The 24,876-nt window shown below is 39.5% G+C and overlaps 1 protein-coding gene across 1 annotated transcript in view; it reads left to right on the top strand.

Annotated features, from left to right (window-relative positions):
* ahr2 (aryl hydrocarbon receptor 2) overlaps positions 1-24,876 on the top strand; it is a 62,028-nt gene that overhangs the window by 12,398 nt on the left and 24,754 nt on the right. The gene's annotated exons all lie outside the window — the stretch shown is intronic.

Here is a 24,876-nt window from a genome sequence, read left to right as displayed (position 1 = left end):
ATGCATAGACCTTTGTGAGTTTCTGAGGGCTTCAGATCTTCACCCAATAAATGCTTGTTTGTTTGCATGTCTTTAGAAAAGGCTCACAAAAACATCTCAGCATGACCTTGCAAGGAGTGACGTAGGATCTTCTCGTGGAATTAATCAAGTTTCTAAGAATAATATAGAGGGGAAACCTCTCAACGGAAGGATAAATCAGAAGTTCCCAGAACAAGACCATCCATAATGTCTGTCTAACAGACATTGGAGTTTATTTTCCATAGAAATTTAGTCATTAAATGATTGATTTTGAATTTTAGCCTGGGTTGTGAAGTGGTGTTGAAGGTAGACAGTGTAAAACGGCGTAATGATTTTTAATGACTTATTTTTGCTTTGTTTTGCTAGTCAAAAAATATTCTAAATATTCTTAAAACAAGATAACATTGTTTTTATCAATGATTCTCAGACATTTGAAATGAAAAATGAGACAGAAATACTAGTTGAGAATAGGATATTTTGCAGTGGACAAAGCTGTTTTGCAGATGTAATCAGTTCTGGCGAGATTGTTTTTTTTTTTTTGTAACAATTGTGGAATTTGAATTTGACTAGCTTATCCACCTGTCAAAAATAGGTATTGCATTGTCTTCGGTAAGCAGGTACACAGGAAGAAAAAAGCCCAGAGGACATGTGTTGCTGTCCTCTGCTATCATTTCTAGATGATTATAAAATGATGAGACATACCCTCATGGTTTTAACACACAATCTGGATGTAGTATTATATTTTGCTGACATAACCCCTGATGGTGGCTGTAGTTTTTTTATTTATTATTATTATTATTAATTCAGAAAACATGTACATTGTTTAAGAAGACTTGTCTCAGGTCAGAGTTCTTTATCTTAGACTCTGTTATCTTGTTTTTTGAACATGATAGTGGCAGCAAGCATGTGTCTTTTCTTGAACTCTTTGCTGAGTAAGCGTGGCAGCTATGAGGTGCATGCAGAGAATTTCATTGTGAAAAGACAAAGGGCCTTATGAGAAATATTTTGGGAGTCATCTTGACACCATCAGAGGACAAGGAAGACAAACAGGCACGGTTTGGCATTAAGAGTGCTGAATCAGACAACATGGAGTTCCTGGCAACATCCTACCTTGTTCAGGGAACTTGCCCAGTCTGCATGGGGATTTGAGAGACTCATTAATAACCCAGTTTAGAGACGGGTGTTTTTGCAGGACAGAAGGTCTAACCTAGTGTCATCTCAAAGGTCCCCGACCTGTCATAATTTCGCTGCCAGACTCGAACTTCCTTTTCCTTTGAAGAACTGGCCATGCATTGTGTGGAAATTCATCAAGTCTTTTCATCCTTCTCCACCACCGTTTTACATTTTTCATTTGAAATCGGCCCTCCAAACAAACGGACCACCAAAGGCATGACAGAGCCCCAAATGTGCCAGCCTGGTGCCCCCTGCTAAGCTTCCTTTTATTGTTCTACTAAAATAGCAGCAATTAGAAACCGGCATTTGGGGAAGAGTAGAAAAGCGAGTGAGAACGAGACAGGGCAGGAAAAGAGAGCTAAGCATGAAGCAGACGGTCCACAAGAAGAGAGGTTATTTTTGACCTGCCCACAAGATTCACAGCTGCGCAGAGCACTTGTCGCTCTTAAAAGATCAAATAAAACGTGTCTCTATGCATTTGCTTGTGTGCAATGTCCCTAGGAAACACAAGTGTGAAGCAGAGAAATGAGGGCGACATGAGGCCCTACAAGTAGACACCATGTCTGATGTTTCTGCAGTATATGCACCATAAATAAACTGTGACAGACAGGAAACACAAGGTATTGCGGTAAAACTGTGTCATTTCACAAGTTCTTTGAGAAAGCAAGCAAAATAGATAAGCGACAAATTGGGAGCATGTGGTAGACATATCCAAACAGAGGTGCTAGACAAGTGCCCTATTTCCTTCATTGCCCCCATCCTACCTGTCTTTCCTTTGCATTGCTTTGTTGTTTTTAACTTCTTATCTGCGTCGTGAGGTACAGTTTTCTCTGCCTCTCTGTCAAAAGAATTTACATTTGGGTAGGGACTGGGTCATTTACTTCACTATCCATAATTAATTACTGTAATATCAGGAAATAACGTCTTGGGAACTCTCAAGCATTTTTGTGCAGTACAGTGGAGCTTGAAGTGGCCCAGTCCAAGCTATTTTCAATCCCTCTGCAACAGTATTAATTGGATCAAGGCTACGAGTACAGTAACTCTTTTATCAGCTTGTCTATTTTCGTCACTAGCTGTGAAATGCAGAGAGGCGTGCCCAGGGCTACGGATTCCTCCTAGTCTGGCTTCTAGCAGGTCAGACACCGCCTTTGCAGAGAATGGATCCTCTGTTGACGTCCTCCCATCATCTGAAACCGTAGAGACAGAGGGAGATGGAAGGATCCAGAAGGTTGCACTGAGAAAAACCACAAGATTCGATCCCACGGTGAGATGCACAAATGGGACATTGTATGAACTGCGTTCCCAGCATGCACTGGGGCCAGGGCATCGTTGTGTATTGATGAGGGTCAGGTCTGGAGGAGTCGCTACATAGAATGGTCCTTGTCTGAAGTGTAATGTGGTGTGTCATTGGTCTAGCTAAGATTTGACCTTAGGGATGAATCAGTTGGCTTCAAAACTACTTTTGCGGCGCCCAGAGTATGACGGAAAGAGAGAGAGACAGAAAGAGTCCTGGAAATAAAGGTTCATTGTTACTCATTTCTTCATCTTTGCCCTTTCAATGTTTAAACAAGTTTTTATGCCTCTACCCTAGGGTTGTCACGGTACCAAAATTTCAGTTCGTGAAACCAATTTCAGTCCCAGAGCAAAAACTGTGGTTATCACTGTCAATCATTGCAGTTTCTGATTCAATCATGCATTTAAATGTGGTTGTCAATCCAGAAACTTTGCAGTGCACTTGGCAGCATGAAAAACTTGTATTCAGATTGTGAAAGGGTCATAAACAAAGCATTTGGTTTCAAGCATCAACGAAGAGATTTCTGCACTCTTGCGAAAACTCCCGTTATAATAAAAAAGTGGTCCTAATTATACAATGAATCTCTTATTGACATTGTGTTTACACTTTGTTGGTTATAATGAAAGGATTCGCCAGCGTACGCCGTGCGTTGGAAAGAACAAAAATGTTTACGTTTTCAGCAGTGTTCTGACTAACTTTCTAACTAGCACCACTGGTAGGCAACTCAACAGATATGATTGTTATTGGCTACTAGGGCTGGTCCGAATACCATTTTTTGAGCTGTGAAACTTCGGTAGTAATCAACACTGAATATTCGAAGCTTCGGATATTCGTGTTCTTCTCTCTAATAAGGGCAGGAATCAAAAGCATTTTGAGTATGTCGAGAACCGTTCATCCAATCGACTTCACACGTGGCGGGTGTGTTGCTGCAGTGTCGCATTTGGTGCAATATGCACAGAATAATATGGATAATATGTTCAGAATTAATAAACTTTTAATAAACTACAGAACAGCGCGAGCCGGAAGCGTCGCGCCTCATGCGGGCAGTAGGGCTGTGCCGGTAAACTTGACAACCGCATCACGGGTTTTGTATTATGTTTTGTGACCTGGTCACCCGATTATCAGCGAATTTAACAATATTCCATTGGACATGGGATATCTTGTTTCTTTTCCTAAATCTTCACTCACGTCTCGCCCTTTTTCGCAGGGGATTATAAACGTTTCTTCATTTGGTGCGCTTTTAATTTGTCCTACAGTGTTTTTTTCTACTTAACCACAGTAAAAATTTGAATATAATAGGCCTGATCATTTTTTGCTTGCACATCAAATTCTATTTAACACAGTTTGTGCTTGTTATTATGGTAAGGCGTGTCAAGTTTATTTGTATTGCGCATTTCACACACGCTTGGGATTTAAGTTTCGCTTTCTCTGGCAGCACAAAAAAACATGAAGGTATTAGAAAAGAGAATGACTGCCTCTTTCCTGCTCGTGTCCCACATCCCTCTCAAAGCACAGAACGGTAGGCTATATGACGCATCTTTGTCGGGAAATATAAAATAAAAGTTTTTAAATAATATGTGACTTTCTTATATTATTTAGGTTACCAATATTTACTGATATTTATTTCAGTGTTTTACTGGCTGTAGTGTGGTGTTTCACTGATGGAAGTGCTCAAATAAACACTCGCGTCGGTTTCAAAAATAAAATTAAATGAATTCCCTTATATAGAATAAAACAAACTGTAATAGGCTAAATGGAACAAGGTAACATTAGGGCGGCTAGCGCAATTAGCGCAGCTCATATTTCAATAAACGTGACATGAGGTCCCAGTAAAATCTCACGTTTGAGTTTTAACAAGCTCCTATATTTCGCAGTAGATTCATTTAGATTGATAATAACGGGTAAAAAGGCTAATACATTTTGTTTCTATTATTCTATTTTCCACAATGTCAAAGCAACGCAGCTTACCAAAATACTCAGGCATGCGCTTCTGTCCATATAAGCTCAAGCAGTTGTGCGCTCTAGACAGAGAATAGTACTCCAGTTGCAGGGAACATTTTAATAGGCTAAGAAGAAGCAAATATATCTACAGTATAACGAGGTTGGGTTCCTTCAACTGTCCATCCTATTAAAAACGGCTAGGCTATATAAGATAATTGTAAAAAAGAGTATTGTATTTCGCCAGATTTTATAGTGTACATTCAAGCGCAAATGAGAACCATTTCGAGGGGGGTGCCAGGTGTGCGAAAAAACAGACACACAAACAACCACACGAATATTCGAATCCCAAAATTGAAACTCGAATACCAACCCACCGAACGAATATTCGAATATTCGGGTCCAGCCCAATTGGCTACAGTGCTGAACACTTGTAAAAACACGCAAAGAGACCTTTGACGCTCAGAGAGCGCTCAAACAAACATGAGCAAGACTGTTTGAAAGCAGCGTCATTAAGCAGGCACCGAATATACCTGGTATTCTGTACTACCGGTACTGCAGAAATGCTGGTACTGTCAACTTTTTTAAGTACCAGTACGTTTGAGAACACTACTCTACCCTGTTCAAAGCATTTAGCCTCACCCTCGTTCTTGCTGCAAAGTTCGTTGCGTTCTCTCTCAGTCTGTTTTTCTGAACTGCATTTTCTGAGTCTTATCTAAGTAGAGATCGCCACGTTCCTGACGGTAAATAGATGGCAGGGTGAGGGTGGTAGGGCTGAGGGAGGGAAGGGTTAGTGCTCTGAGCCCTGAGGCATTCCGGCACGCCATGGGGGCTCTGCAGGTAGTGGAGGCCTCAGACCACTTGGGGTCTCTCTCATTAAATCTGCCTTTTAAAGAAGTGGGAACTCGTCTCTTTTTTATCTTTCCCATAACACACTCAATTGTTCTACTTGGGTGGAACCTTGATGGCTTTATCCATCAACTCTTTTTCTTCCCCTTCAGATGTCTACAGTGTTTTAGGATGTGTCCCATTTCAGAGGTGGCAAACTACACAGACGATTTTAGTATCATGAAATTTAAATGTTACTTGAGTGGGAAAATGAGTCTTCCGCAAGACCACAAGTGTTGTATTATTTTGTTCAACATGATGACAAGTCATGTTTATCATCATTCCTTCTTTCTTTTTTGTCTTAATTGGCCAATTAAGGACTTTCTGTGACACGAAGGGGCATCCTTTTGGAAATGTTTGGACAGTTTTTGGTCAATCTTGAACTTGAACACTAGTCCTTCTATTGCTCATGCTGGTTAGTCCTCGTATAAAAGGACAACTTCTCTTAAAAGAGATGCCGCTTTTATCAGATAACTTTGAGAAATGGTTCATTTTCAGTTGTAAGCTAAAGACTGAGGTCAGATTGTAATCGCAGTGAAAGTAGATTGTGTTAAGCTTTTGCTTTTTTAACCTTGAACTGCTGAGTAGGTTTCTTGAGTTTTGCTTGAGGAATGTAAGGGGTTGTAAAAACTTTGGTTTCTGTTTTCCTTCTTTCCTTGTTTATGACAGACGGAATGCCCAAGCAGCCAAGAAAATGGAACAAAAACGCTTCCGTCTTTTCTAAACCTCGGTATTCCTGAGGCCTGTCAACTCTAGTTGTACCTCCAGTGCTAACACCTGATTTAATTATTAGGATTATATTTTTTAAAGGCATGAAAGCCGCATTCGTTATTGTCCTGCTTGAGGTTTTGTTTTCCCTGCCCTTATTTGTTTTGGGTCTCCTATTGTCCTTGGTTAGAAGAGTTCGCCTGCCCTTTCTTTTGTTGATGGGAGACAAGACAGATGGACTCGGAACATCAATATTTGTGTTGGCATGAGAAAGTAGAGACTAACACCAGAGGCTTTGGAACAGAGAGAGGAAAGACGAAAGCCCCTCTCACTCCCTCACTTCAACTGCACAATTTTTTGTTCTGCCGCGTCTCTGAATGCGAGAGCGTACGTTGGTCGGTCTCTCTTTTTTTGCCCTTTGATGTGAACATTTAGTCATTAGTCTCACCGCAGAACAACAATCCCAGCAGGGGTCTTAATTCTGAGCTTGTACATGCACAGGTTTACATTACGCCCTGTTACTTTGATGTACTAATTCAAGAGACAAATGCATTTATCTTGTTTTTTCAGGACTACAGGCCTAACAATATATTCATCTTTGAAAATGTGTATATATATATATATATATATATATATATATATATATATATATATATATATATATATATATATATATATATATACATTTTATTTGTTTAAATTTTATAAATATATTATTCCTCTTTATTGATTTCTTTATGAGGTGCATATGCATTCATCAGGATTCAATAGCTACATAGGGATTCAACTTGATACCTAGGTGCCAAACTAGTGCTTATGCCAATGGATTTCTGATAGCACCACTTATGAGCAGCATTGCTAACGTACCTAGCTCAGAGCATTAAGCTTTTTTCACCCCAAGTTCTTTTCACTTGTTAAACGCTTACGGAGACACACATAGACATCTCTTTGACAAGGCTATGCTCCTGAGACACTCATCTGAAATACCATCGTAATAAGGCTCTTTGTAGCTGTGTTGCCTAAGGTAATTCTCATTCAGATGATGCTGTCTCTATTTATATCCTGGCACAGGTAACCTCTGTTACCCAGTAGCACTCCTATGCAAACCAGGTCGCCCACTAATATGAAACCAGCTTCTTCATCATTCAAATTCACAACGTTTCTCTTTTGTGACAATTGTTTAGATACACGTCTTTCTAAAGCATGACTCGCAAGCATGCCAACTAGCACAACTAGACTTGTCTTGCAAGTCACAACCACATGTGGTTGAAACACACTGTTTTTACACCCACTACAAAAAAGAGAAATAGTAAAGCTGCAGTGCTAATTCAAAGGGGCTCTCGCAGGCTCATCACACGAAAACAAGTGCTGCAGTGTTCCCCTACACTTGAGGTGGCGATAGCATCAACAAGCATACCTATCAGCAACACAAGACGGAGCTTTTAGCATCATCGCAGTCAAAACACAGAACTTGGCTACTCAAGTGGAGACAGGCCCAAGAATGATAAAGAGCCAGCATGACATCTTACTTGATGACTTACTTGACTTTTGAGAGAGAAGGTTGGAAAGAGAGGTACCATAGTAGTCACTAGAATAAATGAATTAGTCATGGGGAGAAAGCAAAAACATCTGTGATTGGGTTGTCATTATACAAAAAAAATCACTAGCAGATACCAGTACCAGTTAAATTTCTTCATTCTTGATACACGTTTATACCATAAAAGCAAATATAGTTTTTAGTTCATACTTTTAATATATATTTATTTAATAATTTTAACATTTATTTGGATTTATATACTCTTAAACACATTTGAGAATGTATTTACATTAAATAAATTAATCTTATTTAATAAATATTTTGTTTATAAATCAAAAATGATATAATATAAATTTTATATTAATTTATATTGTTAAAAAAATGTACAAATTAAATAAAAATACAAACACAATATAAAGGTTGTATTGCTATTTTTTATTTCATTATTTTGATTTCATACCAAACTACCAGCACGTCTGATATCCCTATTCCGTGACAGTGTGAAGAAGTGATTAATGTGCTAGCAATGATGAGTAATCTCATAATTCCAGGTTGTAGCGCTCTTCAAACAAAATGTATCAAGCAGACCAAGAGCAGTAATTTCACTCGTGTGGTATGTTGTGCATGGCACCAAACAGCTTGTTTTCTTCATAGTGTGCATGAGACTCAAGTATGAATCACTGGGCACAAGAGTCAGTGTAGTTCTGCCACCAGATGTTAGCGGCTAAGCTTTTTGCTGGCTTGCGGCTACTCCTTGCCTCATGCTGTGATTTTCATGGTTTTTCCCGCTAAAACACGACGCCACACAGCAGATTTGGGCTCGTTCCAGTAGATGTGAGCCAAGGTTAGTAGGGAAGTGGCTGACTTGAGGTGGGGTAGGGGAAGAAAAATCATGAGTCATCTCCGTGCTATCAGTCATTTTGCTAACTGAAATGCTAACGAATAGGAAATGGCTAAACCAAAAATTTAGGGTGGTTAACCCTTAGCCTTATGAAAGTTTACCATAGTAGCCTTGCATAATAACCACCATACTCTGGTATTTGCTGTAAGATTTGTTGTTGATATTGTTTTTGGACATGAATCATATCAAAACTAAAGTTTATTGGATTCGTTGGAATACCATAACATGGTATATGATTTTTATAGGGTACCCCATGGTACATCCAAGAACACTGCCATTGTGCATGTCTAAAATACTATGGTATTACCACAGTACTTTGGTAATACCATGGTATTTTGGAAGTACTACAGAGTACAATTTAAAAAAAAAAAACATAGTCGTGAATTCCAGTACCATGATACATACTTATTTGTGAGGGCTTTAATAGTCTATGCAGTATTCCCCTATAGCAGTATTGCTATAGTACATTTCTACAGTTAGTGTGACAGTAGTAAAACCATAAAGAATTTGCATAAGGCTGATGTAACTCAATGTCCAAACTTTGTCATTTCCTTATGTTCATGTGGTGAATCTCTTGAAAGTTGGGGGGTGATGTTCCGTGATAGCCCGAGGCAGTTAGCCTGACAACTTTTTTTATTCTTAATCCTGAACTTTGATGTGTTTACACATGTGTTGGAGCGTACACGGTTCGTTCATTTGGCATCCTAGCAGGGGAAACCTGTTAAACATGTTGCTCAATTTCCTCCGTGTACACAGGAAGTACTCTTTGTTCAGAAAGAGAAGGTGAGAGAGCAAAAGAAAGTATTTTACAACATCGAGCAATCTTCATTTGCTTAGCAAACTAGCACTAAACAGTACAGTACAGCAGGATTTTTGCAGCACTGTGGTTGGCTGGTTGGTTGACTGTCTGTTCTCTCCGTATTGCCTGAAGGGAAACGTTTGTCAGTGTTTGCGGCAGGCTGCCATACATCTGCAGTCGTCAATCCACAACTTTTCTTCCTCTTCTCACCTGCATGCTACCTTTCCACTCATCTGTCTGTGATCCCGCCATCACAACAATGTTTTCTTTTCCTTGTCTTTTTTAAAACATGCACACACAACTCATCTCTTGAAAGCCACATGGAGAAAGGGAAAGATAGAGAGACCGGGATGGGAGGTGGAAGACCGAGAGAAAGTCAGAAAGGAAGGAGAGGTCTTTTAGGGGATGTTCTGCATTATCTGGGGTTTTCGAAAAGGAAAAAGATGTTTCCTGATACTCTTCCACTTTGGCTCAGATCTGAAATATGGTCAAGACACTGTTTTTTAACCAAGTTTGCAAGATCTCTTCTATTTTCTTTAAACATAGCTGTCAAAATTAAGGATGTGATTCTCAAGTTGCAGAAACAAAACTGTTTCAAGGCAACAGAGAAACAAATATTTTCTTTGGGTCCTGCAAGAATTGCATAGTTGGTAGCTGTGTTTTGTAACATACCAATTGGTTTATAGCTTTTTCAAGATGGTCATTAGCATATGCAAGCAACCTTGGACCACCAACATATGAGTTCAGTACAGTCGAGCTGGTTTTTGGCACATGCTGGTCAAACAAGGTCATCACATTGATTTTGGACCAGCTAGCATTTTCCAAAACACAGTTTCCAGTTTAAACTAGATTTTCCAACAGGGACTGGCCAGTGAAAGTGCAGTTCTGCAATTATTAACCAACTTGTTTGATTATTGTTTGGTGTCATCAGTTGCTTTTTATCCTGAGCGACTTATGGGTTACTTATTGCAACAATGTTATCTCTAAAACACTGTTAATGGTGGTCATTGATAACTGTCATAATTCTAGTTCTTTGACACTTAACCCTTTTCTTTATATAACTGTTTATCAGGAACTGATTGTTCATTTAACAAGAGCAGAACATTACCAAGAACAACAAGGCCTACTACTGATCTGGCAACCTTTGCGTTATTGCCTCAGTTATATCCATTATCGATTTCACACACCATAAGAACGTATGTGCCAAAAGAAAATAGCAGACATTTATGGCGTCATTGAGTTTTACAACTGTAGTCGAGTTTTACAACTGTAGTCGGGTACAACAGGGCTAAAGGTGCACCGGGGTAAAAGGCGTATTTGACTTTATTCTCTAAAACCACTAGATGGCACAAACATTCAGCTCAGCACTTTTCTTATCAACCGCTTTTGATGCTGCACGTGGAAATTTGGCTGATCCTTGACACGATCGCAGACAGCAACACAAAGTTGATTCTGCGCTAATTTGGTCTTATATTTAATGTTTTTTAAAATGTTGTAGATTTATGTTGCAAATGAGAATCGATAAAATTATTGTCTATATTTTGAGACAAATGATTTTCAGTTTTGTTCAATGTAATTAAAGCAACAGTTTTTCAATAACGGAAGAATATGTAAAAGTATGGTATTTGGGGTAAAAGGCGCCCCTGCTGTTGAAGCGAGAGACACAATAATTAATATGATAATAAATAGCTACCTGACTTTTCTATTTGTTGACATGATGTTGTTTTGCCGACCGCTGCTGCCTGGTCGAGCTGGTCGAGTCGCAGCTGCACGTCGGCCACTGACTCGCTGATTAGGACGATGTCGTCTGCGAAGCGGAGATGGCTGAGCCACTGGCCGTTAACGCTGATACCCTTGTTGTCCCAGTCAAGCTGTTGAAAGACGTGCACCAGACATGCCGTGAACAGCTTGGGCGCAGCTTGACGCCTCTGGCGACGGGGATGTACAGTGGCCGGTCGAACAGGGTGGTGTTGGTGACGCATTCACTGTTCAGCTCCTGCAAAAGGGCCACGTACTGGTCGGCGACGCCCTGTTGTTGGAGGGCGAGCAGTACGGCGTTGATCTCCACGCTGTCGAAGGCCTTTTCATAGTCTACGAAGGCCAGCGCCACGAAGATATTAATCATATCACATAATAAAATAAAATATCATATTTATTTGTTACCTCTGTAAATCATTATGAAATTATTATGGGATCTCATTCAATCCTTTCAGAATCTTTTTAAAATAATTTTGTTTCTGTATTTTTAAAATGAACATTTAATGACAGTATATTTATTCAACAAAACATTTTTTATTTATCAAATCAAAATAAACCAAAAATAGTGCAAACTTTGTAAAGTAGTTGTTTTGAACAAGTATTAACTTAGAAATTATTAAAAATATATTATTTTAGCTAAAGTATTTGTATCAATACTTTGTGCCTTTCGCACCGTGTGTGTGGGGTAAAAGGTCCACCTTGCCACCTCATACATTTATACGATTTTTTTAAACAAACAAACCACTTTTATGATTAATTTTCACACAAATCTGTTGCTCCATTAATGTTAAATAAAAACGTATTTTATCCTCTATCATACACTATGGGAGTAGCGAAAAGCATTTTTCTTAGGGTGTGCCTTTAGCACCATTGTCCCCTATTTCTTTGAACCAATGAGATACGTCTGATAATGCTCATCGATTTTGCGTAAACCATCAAAACTCAATGTATGTCAAAACATAAGGGTTATTGACTCTTCTTGTAATGTACACATATATGTGTAATACACCTAGCCTATCTTTTTGTTTACAGTCTCTTGTCATTAGCTTATCAGGAAGTGATCCTTCGTATCATGGGAGTGGAAAATTACCAGACGTGTCAACGCCCCGTCCCCACAGCTCTGAATGACAGTTTACAGAAGAAGTTGACAAGGAGATTTTACTGTCTTGTTTTTTTGAGGTGACAAGCACTTTGGCATATTGTCAAGAAGGTTTTACTATTATCACATTACCGCCCCGTTCCTACCTGCTTCCTCCAACCGTACACGTAGCAGATTATCAAGACTTTAGTGTCTCGTTTCAGTTTTTAGTTTCCCATTGGTCCAAAGAGACTAAATAGTCCCTGGGAGCAAAGCAAAGTGTCGAGATAGACCGGGAAAAATGCATATGAAGATTTGGAAAGTCTTGGAAGTCTTAAAGAGCAGACTTTCAGCCAATTCTCTGGTTCTTCCTTATGCCAGGAACCATGGCCGATAGATAGTCATTCCTCTATTCCATTGGGACAAACGACACTGAAAGACAGCAGGGTTGAATCACACTAAAACCTAAACCAAAAAAGAGACACTCTGTGAGAGGGGTGTAAATGAGAAGGAAGAAAAGGGCAAAACGTGAGCGCAATATCAGTATTGTAAGTCAAGACATATAAAGAAAACCTGTGGGTAAGAGCAGTTTTTTTTTGGACCCCGACACCATTTCAATGACACCCGAGAAGTCATTGGACGCCCCAGTGCACTGTACTCTTCCTCTTGAGTTTTCTTGCCCTCCTTTCTCCCTCATTGTTTTCACCATTTTGCATTTTCACCGGTGCTGCGATGTGCGCAGGAAGAGATAGAATATATTTCCTGTTCACAGAGTTGTATTAAGGTCAACGGTCATATGTGCGCGTGTTTTCCGACCTGTACTTGAAGTTAGCGTATCGTTTAATGTTTTTGTGGTGAAATACATGTTTTCAGGTGTGCATTTATCCCTGTGTGTGCATGTCTGTGCCTGAGACTTGTGAGTTGTGTATGCGGGCAGGAAATTTTCAAGTGTATGTGTGTGTATGCAAGCACACTCAGGACGTTCGGTGTGTATGTGTGTGTTTTCTGTTGGCAGTCAAGTGTCTCAGGGGAGGCAGGGCTTGCGTGAGAGCACTGTTGCAGATCTGTCAGTAAGAGGGGGCTGCTCAAGGTCTGGCGGAGTGTGTGTGTGTGTCTGCGCCGGGCTTGGATTGTTCCCCCCATTGGGAGGGAGGGAGAGCGGGTTAAGCCAGCCCAGTCTGTCAGCATGGAGCTGCCGTTCTTATGTGTGTGTATGTGTCCTGTGTTTATGTAGGGGGCCCGTGGAAGGAACAATTGTGGACATTTTGAAAGCAAGAAGCTAGGTGAACCTTCTCATCAGAAACAAAGAGGCCGAATGGGCGGGGAAAGGTGTGTGTATGTTTGTGTACACAAGTGCTTGTATGAGCAATTGAACACAAGCAGAATGAGTGTGTGTGTGATTGTTAGGAGCATGTTTGTGTTTGTCCAGCTACAGTGTTATCTTGGCACTGTCCTTTCTGTCCTCACTTTCACAGCAGGACTGTCAAAACGTCCCTTTTCTAAGACACTACACGCTTAACTAAATGAAGAAAAAACAGAGACTTTCATTGGTTTCATATAAAAGATCATTATAAATTGAGGGTGCATAATATAGGTTATTGGCTGGTAATATTATTAATTTTAATTTCACTGTGCCCAAAATCGGTTCACAAAATACCATTTAGTGAATTTGCTTCTTTAGATTTGAGACTAAAGAGTCATGGAAAGTGTTTTGCACTGTGATTTTTCTGCCACCTCTGGCTTTTGACTCATGGGCAGACAGTGTAGTCTTTCTGAACCCTGGAGCTATGTCATTGACTCACTGACTGACTCAGAGATCCTCTGTAGGATAGATCTAGTAATCTGATCATTTCCTGCTTTTTGGTATAATGATGAATTCGAGTAGGTTGTAAATAAACAATGCAAAGGTGTGTGCACAATGTTTGCTACACAGATTACGATTTCAATAAGATGTTAAGATGTTGTAAATGATTGCCAGAGTGTTGCTCAAAAACCTCATTCCTTAAAATCCACCACGTACCAGGGTAGGACCATATCAGCAAAACATCTGACCCCAGTCCAACCCAACAGTTCATTCTTACCTATGTCAATACGTTTTTGTTATAACCTTAAAAATTCAAGCATGTTGCTTTTTTCTCATGGATTTAAGTGAGAAAACAAACTTGTTTGCAAGACCTCAAAAGGACCTGCTGTTCTGATTATGTGTTGAAGTATGTGACAACAGCTGCCACTCAAGCATTTCTCTATCGTAACCAAGTCATGGTCGTTGATAAAACACTTCCCTACCATTGTTCTTATCTAGCATTCTTGCAGCAAGTTGTCCATTTTTTACAAAGCTGTCTTAACTCAATCAACACCCTGGTCCAGTTAAAGTATGCCAGGTCAAGGACAACAGAATAAACGCCTTGTCAACTTGTACAGAATGACAGAAGAGAACAAGGAAAAAGAAACTGAGATTAACCAGCAACCCCAAACCAGAAGCCTTCTCCCAAACCTCACCTTAAAACCTCAACCCAGCTGGTTAACTTCAAACCCCAAACCAGGCATCTGCGCACATGCAGGTCCTGTGGTGCGCTTGCAAAACCGTTTGTGCTTTTTCTTTACTCCAGCCATTTGGGTCTTAAAAACTCTGCTTGACCTCATTTGACATTTAAACAGTCAAAAGTAGATTCCGTCAGTGGTGCGCTGCATTGCAGAAGACAAATACCCCAGGGTTGATAATCAAAAACTGGTTCAGAATTTGGTGATGTTATCTCAAGAGAAAAATCCAATGGATTGACAACTGACAGTTCAACTAGAATCATCAAGTAGATTCGAAGTCAGAACTGGTAAATTCCTTGCAATTTCCAGGTTCTTAGTGTTATGGCCCATACAGTATCTACATGCACACATGTACCTCAAACGCATATAGGAATTGCGTTCCCCTCCTCCCTTCCCAATGGGCAGGTGTGCCACACTAATGCAGTTTTCGTCAAGTAGAATAAGCGTTAAATTCCTTACGATTCCTGTTCCTATATGCACCTCAACCGCTTGTAGAAACGACATTCCCCTCTTCCCTTCCCAATGGCAGGTGTGCCGAACTAATGCAGTTTCCGTCAAGTAGAATAAGCGTTAAATTCCTTACGATTCCTGTTCCTATATGCACCTCAACCGCTTGTAGAAACGACATTCCCCTCTTCCCTTCCCAATGGCAGGTGTGCCGAACTAATGCAGTTTTCGTCAAGTAGAATAAGCGTTAAATTCCTTACGATTCCTGTTCCTATATGCACCTCAACCGCTTGTAGAAACGGCATTCCCCTCTTCCCTTCCCAATGGCAGGTGTGCCGAACTAATGCAGTTTTCGTCAAGTAGAATAAGCGTTAAATTCCTTACGATTCCTGTTCCTATATGCACCTCAACCGCTTGTAGAAACGACATTCCCCTCTTCCCTTCCCAATGGCAGGTGTGCCGAACTAATGCAGTTTTCGTCAAGTAGAATAAGCGTTAAATTCCTTACGATTCCTGTTCCTATATGCACCTCAACCGCTTGTAGAAACGACATTCCCCTCTTCCCTTCCCAATGGCAGGTGTGCCGAACTAATGCAGTTTTCGTCAAGTAGAATAAGCGTTAAATTCCTTACGATTCCTGTTCCTATATGCACCTCAACCGCTTGTAGAAACGACATTCCCCTCTTCCCTTCCCAATGGCAGGTGTGCCGAACTAATGCAGTTTTCGTCAAGTAGAATAAGCGTTAAATTCCTTACGATTCCTGTTCCTATATGCATCTCAACTGTTTGTATGAACAGTATTCCCTTTTTCCTTTCTTTCCTGCAACACTAATGCAATTTTGCCCTAGTTCTCCAAAGCATTTGCGTGTTCTGGGCATTCACCCTCTTCCCAACCCTTGGTGGCACCTTGGTCCAGGAATGGATGAAAAGCTCTCCCAGTGATTGTGTTGCGATTACACAACCATGCCATTGTTGTACTGCTTTTGGTCTGAGGGCATGGCAGGCTTGTGCGAGCAGTTTTCCAACATGTCTGGTCGGGGGTTGCTACAGCCGCCCGCTTTCATGTGCAGGCCTGAGGTATGTAAACAGGATACCCTGAGCCGTGCACGAAGAAAAGAAAGGCAAGGAATTATGGTGAACTTTAAAGACTTAAAGCAGGAGAGAGTTGCCTGTGGAAAGCCATAGGACTACAAATTCTTTCAGACTCTATTTTTTTTAAACAGTGATGATTCCTCTACGGTTATTCACTGCTTTTAATTATCTCTATCTTTTTCTATTTATTCACCCTCTTTGGTTCAGGCAACAGCTGAGGCAGCTTGAGAAACAATAAATGACCAGCTGTTGGACAGATATAAACAGCAGTCGAAATATATGGCCGCGCGTTTTATTTTTGGAAGCTGCAATTATTGTTGCCTAAACGAAAGCAGACAGCCACTCAGTGAAATATGTGTCACGTTCCAATGCCCAGAAATAAAGCACAGAGAGCCCTACCCTGTAGCTTAAACAGGCCTTGCGTTGTAGTTTACAGACTTTCTATTGTACGTCTACATCTCTCGATCACAGCTGAAACAACGATATATATGTATATAAGAAAGCTTTTGGTCTTTACAGACAGCAAGCTTCATGAATGCTTCTAAAGAGACCCTGTTCTTGCAGCGCCCACCTCCCTACACACAACGCAAAGGAAAACAAGTACGCCGCAGACACAATGGCGCTGCTAGATAGCGATCAGCCAGGCTAGGGCGGGTAGCAGGGTTTAGCTTGTTTCTTTAAGAGTAATGGCGAAGATCTCTCTCTCTCTCTCTTTCTTATTCTCTCATTAAGAGCTTAGGAACGGAGGGAGGGTGAAAAATATGCATACAGATACATTTATGGGAGTCCTCACAAGCCATTGGCTGGGGGAATCGGAGTGACGGTGCGTACAGGGCTTCCCAAAGCCCCTGCGTGAGAGGGGATATCTGAAGGCAACATCTACTGGAACTAAATGTTTTCAGATTAAGATAATATTCCCTCTGCATAGCTTGCGTGTTTTAATTTCTCTCGCTCTCGCTCTCTCTCTCTCTCTCTCTCTCTCTCTCTCTCTCTCTCTCTCTGTGAATGGCTATGGCCGTGTAATCTGTAGCGTCCAGATGTGTTGTTTTGTTTAACAGTATTTGAGTGTTTTCTGTTCTCAGTGTGCTATCAATCCATGAAGGTTTAAAAAGCAAGGCAATGAAAAAACACAAAACCTCTATTAAATTAAAAAGATAATTACGCGATAAATGATAATGGTGATTAACGAGGAAAAAAATAACTAAATAAAATGTTGTCTTCTGTTTCTTTTCTATGTCCTGATGTCACCTGTTGTCCATGGCTACAGGTAAGAAAACCATTTACCTCAGTGATGTCCACTAACATAATACATTAACCATGAAAAATGATTTCCTTACTACAGTATATTGTGCACTAAAACATATTTATCAATATAATGTGTAAACTGAAATTAGCCAAGTACACTGTAAAAAAGTAACCTGTTCATTGAAATGAAAAAATTTAGTTAATACAATGAAGAAGATTGGTTTAATCAACAGAAACTCAAAATAGTATGTTATCTGAACCACATCAATTATCTATGGTAATTTGACAAAAGAAAAAATGTTGTGCTAACAAATCATGGAAATAGGTTTTTAAAAGTGTAGCACATGCTAAAGCCATTTACCTGCTGTTTTTAACCAAAAGTTAGCAAAAACCATACGGTTTTCAGCTCTATATGTATGCTAACTGTTAGCATAGCCATTGCTAGCCTTATAGTGTACTATGTCCATTGCGCAGGCTTGCTCTTATTGTCCGCTGGTCACGTCCTGATAAAAGCAGTAAATTTAAATGTAGTTGCTGTATAAGCTGAATGTTTCTTACTGTTATTCTGCTAGCCATGCAAAGCCCCTTTTTTTTTTTTTTTTTTGCTTTCAACTTTATTTTTATGATGAACAGGTGCATTGTGGTACTTGTCCTGGTTCTGACTCATCATTTTACCCCTTTAAAGAACCTTTTTAAATATCCACCCAATAACTTGTAATGAAGGACAGCTGTGCAGGTTTTTTAAGCACAAGAAAGCGTAAGGGAGCATGGAATTATTTCTGTGTGTAGTACGAGTAGCGGCACTTTAAGAAAGGTTTACATACAGTATGTCTTGTTAACCTTTCTGTTTCTCCCTCACCCTCCCAGACACGCATTTACATGGCAGCGCTTATTTAAAGCAGCAAACATTTGAATGTCTGAGCAGCAGAGTGCAAAACTGCATGAAGCTTTACGAAATCCCACAGACTGAAGAGAAAAAAGTCGTAAAGGGGCAGCGTTCTGTGTCCGCAATGTAATGATATTCTGAATGGCATTCATGGCTTCCTATTGGTCTTCCCGATCATTGAATAGTTAACCGACGTGCAGTTTAGCGTTTAGATTAATTATTCAAACATGTTTCGAAGTCACCGTTCACTTTCACTAGACCTGATTGTTCCTCCTGAATCCTCTCCTTTATGTAAACATTGTTACACCCACTACATGCAGTGTTTCATAATGATTTGTGGAAGTGCACACACCTTTTCGCAGGCCAGGAATGCGGAGAGTTGAGTCGAGGGAGGGGTCGGCCTTGTTTTGACGACGTGTGAGAAGTTCACACGCCATTCCACTGTAGAATGTCATATAGCTGCATTTTACTTTCAGGCTGTAGTGCCTCTACCCTGTAATTTCAGCGTAACTCCTTGTGCCCGAGCGCGCACGTGCACCAGGCCACACGCCGTGACGAGTGTGTGAACGCCCCCGTGGCGGTTAACGCTTCCCAGACAAACAGATGCTGCTGAATCATTAGATGTGCGGCAGATGCACACTGTCGCTCTGTTTACTTCAGCTTTTGATAAAGTAAACAAAGACAAAACGGCAAAGGAAATGCAAAGCAGAACCTGCCAGAGCTGTCAAGGATGTCAGCATTATCAGTTATAGAAAAAAAAATGTATACATTGATTTGCGTTGTCTTTTTATTTATAGTGTTATTGTACTTATGAATTTTTATAGGTAGGTTTTAACTTTTACATTTTAAAAGTGTTTTACTTTTTTTAAATTTATTTTTGAGGATAGCTCAGATGTATTACATATGAGAGGATAATTTTTTTTAAATATAGTGGTGATATATTTATATCGGAGTAATGTAATTTATTTTTATGTTTTGGGTACAAATTACTACACACTGAAATGTACTTTTGTAATGTAGTTCATACGTTATTGTATATTAGAGTACACTTACAAAAAGTTTTAAATAATATTGTTTATTCTAATAATTCTAATGATAATGTTATTTCATACACAATGGTAAAAATAAGTTTATTTGGGCAGATAGACAAAGTATTGTTTAAAAAAATAATAATAATAATACTAGTGGGGCTAGTTTTTTATTATGTGTAATATATATATATACACTTATTATTGGTGTACAGTAGTGATAAGACAAATACACAGTTTGGAAAATGGATGCATGATGTGCTCACATTTCTATCACAAAACAGTTATGGACTGCAGCTTTAATATAATAGGCTATATTTAATATAATATAGCCATACACATTTTTCTGTTGTTGTTGATTAAAGAGTTAATGAGTTCAGAAACCTCTAGAGATCATGGTATAATTCATAAGATTCATTGAATAAACTGGTTTATACTAAACTCTTTTAACCTGTTATAACCTTTGTGCTACAGGATGAGTGTGTGTCTGTGTGTGTGTGTGAGTGAATGTGTGAAACTGTCTTAGTTGCCTGGAGGTTTTGTTTTAACTGGTGACTATGTCGTGTTGCCAAGGGCGGTTGCCATGGAGATCTTTCTAGCCTTAGTTGCATCACTCACGGGAGTTTGAAGCGGCGGTTGCCATGTCTCTGTTGTTAGAAGCGTGTCACTCTGTATGTGTGACCGTATTTGTTAACTCATGCATACAAATGGTGTGTGTTTGGCACACACCATCTCGACGGTTCAGTGAATGTGCCGAACCACATAAGGGGAAGCCCCCGAGTGCCTTCTGCGGTCTGGGCCTTTACTTTTAGTGCAGGGCACAATGCGGTGGTGGCTCCTGTCCCCTCTATGATGGCACTTCCACTTCTACTAAACGGCACTTCCGCTAACATTGCATGTGCACCGACATACAAAACCAGCGCCCAATTTGGTCTCATCAACAACCTCACACACGCACACATGCATTCGTGACATCTGATCGTACACACATCAAACGCGAACCTTTAACCCCAACCCACACCATGCTCTTGTTTCGAAGAATTGTCCTATTCTGTGCAGCGAAATTCTGACGTCACACCCAAGTTTCCCATCTGACACAGGAAGCGACCTGTATCAGACTGACATTTAGACACTCGTAACCTTAGCAACAAACCCTCACAGGTTACTTGGCAACCAACGCATCACAACGGGAAAATTCTAGTTAGGATGATGGAGCTGTGAGATTTTGATGACATCGATATTGGTAATTTCTTTGCTGTGTGATCGTGTAGGATGTGCAAATATTTCCTAAAGCAATAAGCCGCTCGAGGCTGTACGTTACAGTGATTTACCTACGGCCTTCTTACACTTGTAATCACTGGAAAACCACTTTAAAATTGCTTTTATAAAACGGCGCCAATAGCAGTACGATACAAAACACCATTTATTTATTTATTTATTTATTCCAATATTCAATAGTTAGCACATTTTTTCAAATTAATTATATTTATTAAATACATTTACTCAACGTTAAAAAGTTTACATTTTATTGAAAATTGGTTTTAAATAAAAATGTATAATAAAAAATGTATAAATAATACTATTTATTGAACTTAAGTAAATAATGTTCAGTATATTAAAAAACAATAATCAGTTTATTTATTTATTTATACCAGTGTTCAGAAATAGATAATGTTTGAAAATTAATACAATAATAAAATACAATAAAATAAAATAAAAACAAATGTTTTGAATATTGGTTTTACATAAATAAATACTATTAAAAAAGCAATATTTAATAAGTAATAGTTGTATTAAACCAGTGTGTATTAAATAGTTATTTTTTTATTTTTTTTATAATGTTAAAAAGTTAATACAATAAATAAAAAATAAAAAAATGAACTATTTATACAATTTTGGTTGTAAGTAAATGCTATTAAATAAATACATATTGTGGAATATTTTAATTTATTTACTTATTTATTCATTTAAATGAACAAGTATGAATAAAAACAACTATTCATGGAATGTTTTTACATAAATACAATTTATTGAAAATTGGTGTAAGTTCAGTCAATTAAAAATCAGTATAATTTTTCAGCTATTTATTGCCAATTTTTCCTTTTAAATATTTACTTTTAAATATATATTTTTAGTATTATCAGTCTGTCAGTACTGTGCATTTATTTGCATTTTACAATAGCTTTGAATGCATCTCATCCAGTCAGAATTTAGAGAAACTCTTTATTATAATAATATTTTGTTGTGTATTTCTTGACCTTACATGCCTCTTTACTGCAGATTATTATGACTTACAGCGTGTGTGAGTGAAAGTGATTCAGTCTTTGGAATATGGCAAGATCTTGTTTATTTAACGAGCGACCTGTTGTTCATCTCTTCAGTTGATCTATAATAATCCGGGACGTTTCAGTATTCGGCACGCCGCCCATGCTCTCTAGAGACTTCTGGGAAGCGTTTCCGCAGCGTTCTGCATTATTAGGAGGAACTCTGGGTGTGTGGTCAGGATCCAGACTACTTTGCAACTTTGCAGTTGGCGTACATCCTGACCATGGTAGCTTTCACTAGACTGAAGCCCACCAAACCAAACCACACCCACACACACACACATAAATACACATGTACTAAGGGCCTGGCCATGAGAAAGTCTTGTAGAAAACATCCAGGACAGTCATTTTGCGGCAATGTGCGTGTGCGTATCGTAAATAAAAAGGCCCAAGCAATAAGAGGCCGAGTGCGTATCTTTCTCTTTCTCTCTCTCTCTCTCTCTCTGTCACTTTGCTCTGATGAATGATGTGTTTGGCAGATTCTCCTGAGAAGTGGCTTTATTGCCAGTAGCATTGCGTGTTAAGAGTTTATTTAGACAGAGAGGTCGAGGGAGGAAACAACAGCAGTTGAGAGAGGGAGATTGAGAGGGGGTGTTTTCATTGGGTGAGATGGATGGATTGATTTTTAAATGCAAGTTTGTTATGAAACATAAACACTGTTTGTGCGTTTAGGAGGTTGCCAGCGACTTGATGATCTCACCCTGGCAGAGTCCTAAAACAGTTTGTACGGTAATTGTAAATTGTCACCGGAATGTTCCATCACTTCTTGGCAAACAAGCAAATTTCCTATAAAGTTTCTAAATTACTACAGGCTTTGTACATTATAATGATAGTGCAAGTACAAATTGTGTGACAGCATTTGAGCTGTTGCGTAAACTAAAAAGCACTCGTTTGAAATCGTTCTAAATAAGCCAATGGCACTTACTATGTCGAGTACAATCAAGTTTTTTCTTACTAATCTGATGTAATGTTTGTTTTAAAGATATCGTTTTGTTTTTCTTAAGAAACCCTGGGAGAATTTGACTGACCGCAGATAGCATGACCAGGAAACAGTTTGGGAAAATCACCCAGGAATGAGGAGTGGGTGTGGAGTTTATGTGAATCAGAAATTCTCTTCTCCAAAAGTGAAACTCCATGGAATTCCAGTATTTTGTATTTACATACGTCTTCCATGGTTTTCCCCTGATAATTTTTTTATTGTTGCATTTTTGCATTAGGGATGAGTCATGATCTTTATTTCTTGTATAAATATTAGGGTTAGATTTTTCAAGTAGTTGTTCATTTAAGCGATTAGTCGACTAATCGCGCGTTTATAGCATCAGTAGCTATGAGTCGCATTGGAGTGACGGCAGCTCCCCTCTTCGATTGATTGGCTAGAGGATGAGCTGTCAATCTAGAACTAGTGGACCAATGGTGACGCTTAAGCCCACCCTAATTTACATGAAACCCGAACTGCAACATTTGGAAGAGCAAGCGCAGAACATGGAAAGAAGAGCGAAGAGAAAAACAGCACAACTGTCCAAAAAAATTCAATATGAGCAGAAAATGCAAGAGAGCACAAAGTACAAAGTAATAAAACCAAGAAAAACATCATTTTAAAGAAAACATGAACATAAGTTTAAGTTTCGTGCAAAATAATTGTTAATGTGTTTAAAGTTTTTATTCATGCTTGTTATTTTTTGATTCACGCTTATTATATTTTGATCCGTGACCACGTTGTTTGCTATTCTGATCATTTTGCATTATTATATTTCAGTTGTGCAATATATTTTTACATGTGTTTTTACATTTTTGAATCACGCTTATTATTTTTTGATCCGTGGCCGCAATGCATTTGGCGGGATATTGATCCCATAGAATTGGTTTATATAAAATGAGATATTTCAAGCTTTCTGATATATTTCACATGTCTGCGAGGCTAAAATAAACTGGATAAAATAAACTGAAATATCACATGGTCCTATTCAGACCCTTTGCTCAGTATTTAGTAGAAGCACCCTTTTGATCTAATACAGCCATGAGTCTTTTTGGGAAAGATGCAACAAGTTTTTCACACCTGGATTTGGGTATCCTCTGCCATTCCTCCTTGCAGATCCTCAGGTAGGATGGTAAACGTTGGTGGACAGCCATTTTCAGGTCTCTCCAGAGATGCTCAATTGGGTTTAAGTCAGGGCTCTGGCTGGGCCATTCAAGAACAGTCAGGGAGTTGTTGTGAAGCCACACCTTCGTTATTTTAGCTGTGTGCTTAGGGTCATTGTCTTGTTGGAAGGTGAACCTTCAGCCCAGTCTGAGGTCCAGAGCACTCGGGAGAAGGTTTTCATCCAGGATATCCCTGTACTTGGCCGCATTCATCTTTCCCTCGATTGCAACCAGTCGTCCTGTCTTCTGCAGCTGAACCCCCCCCCCCCCAGACTGTATTGGACAGGTGATGAGCAGTGCCTGGTTTTCTCCACACATACCGCTTAGAATTAAGGCCAAAAAGTTCTATCTTGGTCTCATCAGACCAGAGAATCTTATTTATCACCATCTTGGAGTCCTTCAGGTGTGCTTTCATGTGTCTTGCACTGAGGAGAGGCTTCCGTCGGGCCACTCTGCCATAAAGCCCCGACTGGTGGATGGCTGCAGTGATGGTTGACTTACTACAACTTTCTCCCATCTCCCGACTGCATCTCTGGAGCTCAGCCACAGTGATTTTTGGGTTCTTCTTTACCTCTCTCTCCAAGGCTCTTCTCCCCCGATAGCTCAGTTTGGCCGGACGGCCAGCTCTAGGAAGGGTTCTGGTCGTCCCAAACGTCTTCCATTTAAGGATTATGGAGGCCACTGTGCTCTTAGGAACCTTAAGTGCAGCAGAAATTTTTTTGTAACCTTGGCCAGATCTGTGCCTTGCCACAATTCTGTCTCTGAGCTCTTCAAGGCAGTTCCTTTGACCTCATGATTCTCATTTGCTCTGACATGCACTGTGAGCTGTAAGGTCTTATATAGACAGGTGTGTGGTCCAATCAGTATAATCAAACACAGCCGGACTCAAATGAAGGTGTAGAACCATCTCAAAGATGATCAGAAGAAATGGACAGCACCTGAGTTAAATATACGAGTGTCACAGCAAAGGGTCTGAATACTTAGGACCATGTGATATTTCAGTTTTTCTTTTTTAATAAATGTGCAAAAATGTCAACAATTCTGTGTTTTTCTGTCAATATGGGGTGCTGTGTGTACAATAA

Source organism: Rutilus rutilus (assembly GCF_951802725.1).
Source record: "Rutilus rutilus genome assembly, chromosome: 8".
NCBI lineage: Eukaryota > Metazoa > Chordata > Actinopteri > Cypriniformes > Leuciscidae > Rutilus > Rutilus rutilus.
Note: the sequence above shows the minus strand (reverse complement) of the source record. Positions and strands in the feature narration are given on the sequence as shown.